The sequence below is a fragment of the Chiloscyllium punctatum genome, chromosome 15 (assembly GCF_047496795.1).
Source record: "Chiloscyllium punctatum isolate Juve2018m chromosome 15, sChiPun1.3, whole genome shotgun sequence".
Classification (NCBI taxonomy): domain Eukaryota; kingdom Metazoa; phylum Chordata; class Chondrichthyes; order Orectolobiformes; family Hemiscylliidae; genus Chiloscyllium; species Chiloscyllium punctatum.
In genome coordinates, this window is record NC_092753.1 from 78,087,890 (window position 1) to 78,096,716 (window position 8,827).

The 8,827-nt window shown below is 41.2% G+C and overlaps 1 pseudogene; it reads right to left on the reverse strand.

Annotated features, from left to right (window-relative positions):
* Window positions 1-566: 566 nt before the first annotated feature.
* On the reverse strand, window positions 567-1,450 carry LOC140485925 (large ribosomal subunit protein uL10 pseudogene; annotated as a pseudogene).
* Window positions 1,451-8,827: the final 7,377 nt, after the last annotated feature.

Consider the following 8,827-nt stretch of genomic DNA (forward strand, 5'->3'; position numbering starts at 1 on the left):
CAGAAAGTCTGGGAAATCTATGCATCCAAATGAAATGGAAAAGCCTGATCAAAATAGCTTTGAATGATGTCATATCATTTTAAAGTTGCAAGCCTGACTCTCTTGTGGGAGTTTCTTGTTTGCTGAACATGCAACAGTTACTGAAACAAATAAAGCGTCAATGGGTTCTTCACATTGTTTTCAGTTCCAGACAGTCACAATGTGCACCTGTGGAAACTGCATTCAATGAGAGAATCTCAGCCTCAGGTCTGAGGCCTCCCCGTCAGTGATACAGTAATTTAGAGAAATGACAAACTAAAATAGCCCATGTGGTGTTTTTTAAATAAACTGACCATGCTGTCCGGAAACCACATGTCCCCCCGGGGGGCAGCCTTAGTTGTTTTAGAGTGGGATACAAAAGTTTGACAGTGGTTCTGGAATTCAGGGAAGATAAAAGCGAGATAGGGCCATTTAGTGAGGGAATTAAAAAGTCGGGATAATGGGAGTCAATTTTAATCCTTTTCTTTTCTACAGATAAAATGTTCTGTTTTGGCTAAACTTATCATATAGGTATGACTAGCTGAGATTTAATCTAACACATCAAAGTCTAAATCATCAGCCAATTCCTCAGACTCTTCAATCTTCACTTCCTCTTTGGTAGCTGGAACAGCCTCAAACACAGGGCCACAAAAGCTGTTGGGTCAGACTGGTAAACTTTCATCTTTTTAGCAAATGGCCAACGGTATAGTTTATCTCCACAGCAACAGCCAGCAACCTTTTGTAGCTGTTGATGTTGGATTATGGCCTGGAAACTATGGTTGGATAAACAATCTGCTAGTACACACTGGCTACTTTACAAACTCTCTTCAGGACACACATTAGTAGGGTTTCCTCATTGATATCCAGGACCTCAGGATTGTACACACTGCCATTGTCATAACATTGCGTGACCACCGAAGCACAGGAGAAAGTAGAGATGTTCACTATGTTCAGCAGAGTGACCTCATTGGCTCCCGTCCCTGTGTCACTTAGAATGTCAATGGTTCCACTGGAGATCTCAGTGATCATGCCCAAAACCTAGAAGGATATCATCTCAGAGCCTAAGTCTGTGTTTTGACTTAACCAGTAGTGTCATAAAGGGTAATTGCGACAGCACACAGCAGCTGGGATCGTGTTGGATATCAGCAGTAAATCTTGGACTTCACACAAATTTTTCTTAGTGAATAGTAAGCCAGTGTTTCCATGGAGATGACACAGAAGCTTTTTCAGACTGGGATTGTTTTCCAGGTGGTGACTTCAACCATCATGGTATTCTCGAACATCAGCATCACAGAGATATTTGGATATGCAGCATCTGATGGGATACAATATTGTCTGCCCCCAAGATGAAACATTTTCGATGGTTTATTAAGAGTTGAATAATTTTCCGAAAGCAGTAGAATTTCCATGTAGTTCTGTCTTCTTTGGACATGTTTACCTACTTCAAAGGAGTACAAATATTGACTTGGTGGAAGCTAGACAGGAGTTCAATTAAAGATCAGCAGGCAACTTTCATGCTTTTTACTTGTCATTTTCAGTCTTTCCTTAGAATGCTTGAAGTAGGCAAGAATCTCATTATACACAGTTTATATGGATTGGAGTCATAATGCACCAAAAGGGCTACCAGGACACTAGTATTAGACCTGAGTGGAAATGTAATGCCTTCAGGGAATCCTCTAGCTAATGAAATGTGACTGTGGTTATCTGTTAGTGCTTTAGGGCAACTAAAGTAGCACAGTGACATCCAAACAGCAAATTAGAAAAGAAATAGGGGAATGGAATCTTTGTTGGTGTCAGCTGTTTGTACACAGGAAGATCCCAGTATCAGTGCTGAAATCAGTGACCAGTTGATTTGTTTTAGTGTGGGGTGCTTGAGAAAAATTAACACCAGAGGAACTTATTGAATGACACTGCAGGATCTTGGACAAGTAAGTTGATCCCAACTATCAGAAAATAGCTTCTCGCATCCCGCACCACCTAGAGGGGCAAGGATATTAGGAACATGGGAACACCCACATGAGCAAATCATTCTGACTTGGAAATATATTGCTGCTGTTTTCACAATCACTGAGACACAAACATGGAACTCTCTCTGCTAGCAGCTGCTGTGCTCTTCCAGCACCACTAATCCAGAATCTGGTTTCCAGCATCTGCAGTCATTGTTTTTATCTCTCCACTAGCAGCACAAGGAGTGCACTCACACCATATCGGCGACAGTGGTTCAAGAAGATGCCTCAGCACATTCCCAAGGGCAATTTGAGATGGAATTAGTGATGGTCAAATGCCATGAATGAAAGAAAAATTCTACCTGGAAAGTCAGTTTAATGTTTAAACTTTTGAGATTACAAGCTGGCATGCTGCTTGAACCTATATTCTTTCCTGATGAAGAGCTTTTGCCCGAAACGTCGATTTCCCTGCTCCTCGGATGCTGCCTGACCTGCTGTGCTTTTCCAGCACCACTCTAATCTAGAGCCATATTCTTTTAAGCCAGAGGCAAAGATACTACTGACTCAACCAAGCTGAAAGAGTTTCTTTTTAACCACTGCGGTTTCTTCACTCTGTGCAGCCTCATTGTGTGCAGCCTTCATGTGTGAACATGTGAATGAACACGAGGGTTTACCAGATTACTTGACTGAAATGAAAAGTTCCTAATTGGGCATAAAATGTTTGCCTTTTATTCATTCTCCATAGTTACTTCATTGCCAGGTTTCAATTTGAAATAACAGCAAGTTTCAGAAATAGGATCTGCTTTGTGTAAATATATTTTTCTTCAGTGCTTCTGTTGGTTTTTTTTAAGTTGCATGGCTAACTGAACGATTCAGTGGCTGTGGTATACAGATCAGCTCACAGGCTAGTTTATTTGGCCTTTTCTGAAATCATGACCCAAGCACAAAGATTTACAACATGAAATTGATGTTATTCCAATTGTGACTTAACTGTTTAGATGCAAGTACTGATGGAAATAATTGATGCACAGGTATCTTCCAAAATTCAATAGCTTCTGGAATAATTCCTGTGAATTGGACCGTAGCATTTCTGACCCAATTATTTGAGAAGGAAGTGAGAAAATCAATGAACTACAAATGTTTTAGCCTGACATCAATTGGAGGGAAAATAATAGAATCTATCATGGTAATTATTATTATTTATTAATGTGATAGATAGACACTTGGATGTTAATGATCTGATTGAGCATAGTCCACGTGTGATGATGGAAAGCTACTGGAATGTTATACCTTAATTTAAGAGGATTTGAGTAAAGGACTAAAGAAGTCTTACTTAATTGTATAGTCACAGTGCAGTTTTAGTCTCCTTACCTCAGGAAAGTAATTAGGCTGAATTTTATTTGGTCGAGTCTGAATTGCATTGAGTCTTTTGAAGGGTTTTTCACCATGAGGCCTAGTGTGTTTTCTCACCCTCTTAACAACCATGACTCATTAATGTTATACCCCAGTCCATGGCATTTTGCACATCCAGTTTTTGCTTATCCTATCATATTCCCAGAACAATTCACCAATTAGCAGATACCTGCCAATATTTTGGCATTTTCTATGGCCATGCCCTCTTTAAAAAACCGTTATTGCACCCGGTCTGAGCTCTGGCATTCTGGAGCTGCCTTGCTCAGGGAATAGGAGGTGTGGTGCTGTGACTCCATGACAGGGATTGGAAGTTCTAGGGGGTGAGGGAGTACAGAAGAGAGATGCCCGTTTCCCAGAGAACCAGCAGAGGAGATCATGCCATGAGTCTTGCCAGCCTGGTTGGAGCTATGGGTAGCAATACAGAAAGAAGGTCAGTTATCTTCTCTGCTCTGCCATGATAAATGCCGCACCCTTCATTCTGCCACTCAATATTGCTATCCGCTACTGCACCCATCTCCCAACAAGGCACATGCTCTGTCACTCTCACTACTGTATGGGACGCCTTCTCTCTTTTGCTTTCCTTCCACCTGCTAACTTCTAACTCTACTAACCTTGCATGGGCTCTGTGCTGCTTCCTGTCTTTCAACATGCCTCACCATCTTTTACTCACTTGCATCAGAAATAACAGCCATGCCACCCACTGTTAGCTCATTCACTTGGCCACTTTTGCTCACTACTGGAGAAGACAGCCCACAACAGGGCAAAGATAGCTCCTAAGGGAGAAGGTGTTCCCGATATCAGTGTCCTCATCCCCTGCATGAAGAGAATACTGGCCCTAGCAGGAGAAGTTAGGGACCACTCCTGTGGGGATGCAGAAACATCTACAACCCACCCAACTCAATAAGTACCACTTTGAATGCATCTGTTGCTCTCACAGTAACCCCGCCGTCACTCACAATCATTGTACAGCACTGCTAACCACTGGCCTCTCTGTTTGGACTTGCAGCTTCTGTTAGTCTCCTGCTGACTCCTGCAGAGATGCGGTCAACCCCGGCAGAAGCCCCCTCCTGAGCCTCTGAGGATGAGGACTCTGAGGCGTTACTGGAAGCAATGACAAGGCTCCCCCAACTCAGATCCTGACATCTTGAGGGTAACAGTTGAGTCCAGGTGCCCTTTCCTCACAAGGAGACAGGGTAGTGCCAGGAAGCACCCAGCCGGAGGCAGAACCATACCCACAGATCCTTCTGCACTTTCTACTCAGGACACTGGTGAGTTTCCTATGGCCTCCACCTTCACTGAGACTGGGCCCTCCACCCATCTTGTAAGTTCAATCCAAGCAGTGTCGACTTGTCTTGGTCCATCTAGCCCATCTAGAGTCGTGCGCCCTTGGGGTCACACCACCGAACCTCCACAGCCAATAGGCTCCATATCAGAGCAGGCTTCTTTCACCCATAGCTGCAGAACTAGGGAGTGCACTGAGATTTAATGGGAAGGAGAAAAAGAAGAAAACTTATTGAGGGCACTTTTGTGGCATGGCTGAAGGAGGCTTGAACATTGTTGCTATTTTCTGCACTCATGCGCTTGATGGCTTCATAATTTCATGTGGCTGTAAGTCTTTCTGTGCAGGTGCTAAATGCATCCTCGCACCATCTGACCGTACTTCATGGTCACATGGCATTGGGGTATAGTGGCATCTATGTCCATCCTTATCCCCTATCTTCAAAATTGCCTCCCTCTGTGGTCTAGGTGTGACTTTCAAAGAATTGTTTACCAATGGCGTTCATGGAGGAGGGGTGTGGACGTACCAAAGGGTGCAGTTTGGTTGTAGGCAACTCCCAAACACTGCGTGACATAACAGATCGGTTGGAACTAATGCAACTTCAACATTAACTCTTTCAGAAACATTATCTGCTACAACAGTTTTTATCCCTCTTGGTTAACAATTATACTTTCATATATATAATAATTACTTTTCCATTTGCATCTCTTTCATCTCCCCCTGTTCTCTGACTTCACAAATGTCTGGACATTTCACAATTCTTCCAGACTGTATTCTCTGTAGATGCGGAAGATTGGTAAGTCTTGAGCTTGTTGAGAACCTTTGACTTTGATTCTGATTCTCTGTAAATCATTTCTCCACTGGATGAATGTTTATCTCTTGGATATCCTCTGTAGAGGCTGTTCCTGCTCAACCTAATGGTTGGTCTATTACCTTATCTGTAGGGGGTTTATTTGGCCAATTGGATTTTTTTTGTGTGAAATGCCAGTGTTTTGCAAATGAACAATAAAAAGCATTGCCTTCCTTTGAGTATGAAGAATCAGGGATTGATTTTTTTTTTTGCCTTTGCTTAGGGCAAAAACCTATACCTTGGAAACCTTTTGATTTTCAGGTCACAGCAGACCTGAATTTAGATGTATGAAAACGTTTCTCCTGGAAAAAGGAATTTGTTCAGAAAAGTTCGAAACTAGATTACTTCAGTGTAACGGTTTTAGTTTGAAAGTTCCAGATGAGAATTGTTTTTTGGAAACCAGAAGGGATTATTTAAATCTGATAAAAAGTCTAACCTCCATTGTGAGACTAATCAAGGCAGAGGCTATTAAGCTTTCAAGACCAGAGATTGAAAGGCACAGTGAAGTCAAACCTATAGATGTAATAGAGAAGGGTGTTCCTGTTAGTTGACTACTGCAATTGCATTGAGATAAATGGATATATTTTACAATGTGTTTCAAAAATCTTCAACTTGTGTGCATGTAAATCGTTTGGCTTATTCTATTTTATCATCAATTATTTTATCTGGAACAATTGAACAAATTGCAGCATTGTGTGCTACGTTTCAGTGAAAGACAACCTCATTAAATAAAAACAAAAGTGTTCCCATGCTGTACAGCTCCATGACTCAATTACTCTAAGTCAAAATATAACCTATCAAGCCAGATTTCAGTCTGGGGTCTAAGTTGATTAGTAATAACTTTAGCTGGGATTTGTACAACTTAAAATGTGTGTTTTTTGGCCAACTCACTGGACCTTTGGTCTGGCTAATCTTTAACAAATAACTTGCAAATGGTAGCACATTCTTGGCTACCAATGCTCAAACTATGTGGGGGTATCTGCCCCTGCAAATACCCAATATCATCCTGTAAACTTGCTTAATGGGGTGCCGAATCAGAGAAACATGTCCCTTAGAAAGTGAATGCAAGGAAATGGTGAGGAGCTGCTTCTTTAGTTGTTGGCCAGTTCTCTCCTATGCTTGCTACTGGTAGGTTCCCTTGTGAATCTATCAGCAACAAACAATGGAGAGAAGAAATCCATGAATGATGAGCAACTAGCAACTGGACAAGTAAGTAATAACAGTTTGGGAGGTATTGGAGGCTATCTGTTAAGATTGGATCAGATGCTGCCTTTAGCCAACGCAAGGATGTGGGCTACCATCAGCTGTGATTAGGAGCTCCATTGGCTGGGTGGGTCATGGGGGTGGTTTTGAGGGGAGAATGAAGCTGCAAGTGGATTATGGTGAGACAAGGAGGTTGTGGAGGCAGGAATAGTGAAGGAGACTGCAAGAGGTTTGTGAGAGGTGAAAGTGGCTTCAATAAGATGTGGGGATGAGGTGGTGATTTTGCAAATGTAGGGGGGGTTGCAAAAGGAATGAGGGAGACTGAAATAGAGACAGATTTGTTTTAAACCTGGTAACAAAGAAATGCTCAACTAATCAGAGTCTAAAAAATTTTTAAATTTCTCAGATAATGAATTTCTTTCAAATGAATGTGGAATCTCTAGTTTAAGGCAACATAAGTTCAGGAACTAATATACTTTGAAAAATGTAAGAGACCTACTGCAGTGAACATCATTAATTCCCAATTTAAAATCAGAATTTGAAGTCTGAGCTTCAGTAAAAAGTATAGGAACTGACTGGATAAAATACTTCTAGCTCTGGTGCATATATGACAGAAATGTTTTAACTGTCATCTCATCAAGCAGTGGAAGGTATGCTTAGGCTGATGGCATTTTGTATGTACAAATTTGTGTCAGTTGCTTTCATAAGAAAAGATTGTTTCTAACAACTTACTGTGGTGATCTATGAAATTAATGCTTTCCATGTGCAGTTAAGTTTGTTTTACTTGTACTTGTGTGATTCTAATTTTAATGGAGAGTTGATTGTTGTTGATATTAATGTATTGATGTGATTCTGCTTCTGAATGACTCCAAACTATCAATTTGTCAACCAAATGCAGAAGGTGTTAATACTGCATGCCTCTAATACCTAAAAACAGAGTTAGTGAAAATGAAAATGTAGCCACCGAAAACTAAAATGTAACCCTGGAAAATCAAAAGGCCACCTCTAAAAGTGCTCTTGAAAAAGAAATATTCTGACTCCTGTTGATCACGCTTATGATTTTTGCCAAATTTGCTTGAGTTTCTTTCTGCTTGTTGGCTATTGTTTCCTCTTGGACCTATGTTATATGTTGTTTAATTCATCATAGATAATCTCAAATCTCTTTCTGGGTTCCACCTTGAGCCAAGAAAGTCCAGTGAAACCTTATTTTGGTTTCCCCTTGACTGAATGATCGACAATGGTTTGTTTCTGAACCATTTGTTCTCTTGGAATTAATGGGACTCCTTTTCCCCTTAGCTAACTGTCTCTCTATCCAAAGACTATCTGACATCATCAGATTGGGTGGTACTAACACAGCTTCAACATTAATACTTCCAGAATCATTGTCTTTTAAAAACAGTTTAAACTGAGGTCTCATCTACCTTCTCATATGGATGTAAAAAGTTCCCGTTGCATTTTTTGCAGAAGAGCATGGGAGTTTATCTTGGTCTTCTGGACAATATTTCCTCTTCAGTGCTGCATTGGGATCTTGCTATGTTCAAATTGGCTGTAGCATTTCACCGCATTGAAACAATAAAGAGACTTCAAAAGGCATTTAATTGGCTGTGAAGCAATTTGGGACATAGAGTCAGAGAAATATATAGCGCAGAAACAGACCCTTTGGTCCAACTCATCCATGCCAATCAGATATCCCAACCTAATCTAATCCCAATTGCCAGCACTTGGCCCAGATCCCTCTAAACCTTTCCTATTCATATACCCATCCAGATTCCTTTTAAATGTTGTAATTGTATCAGCCTCCACCACTTCTTCTGGCAGCTCATTCCATACATGGACCATCCTCTGTATGAAAATGTTGCCCCTTAGGTCCCTTTTATATCTTTCCCTCTCACCTTAAACCTATGCCTCTAGTTCTGGACTAACCCACTCCAGGGAAAAGACTTTGCCTATTTACCCTAACCATGCTCCTCATGATTTTATAAACCTCTATAAGGTCACCCCTCAGCCTCCGACACTACATGAAATACAGCGCCAGCCTGTTCAGCCTCTCCCTACAGCTCAAATCCTCCAACCCTGGCAACATCCTTATGAATCTTTTTCTGACCCCTTCCAAATTTC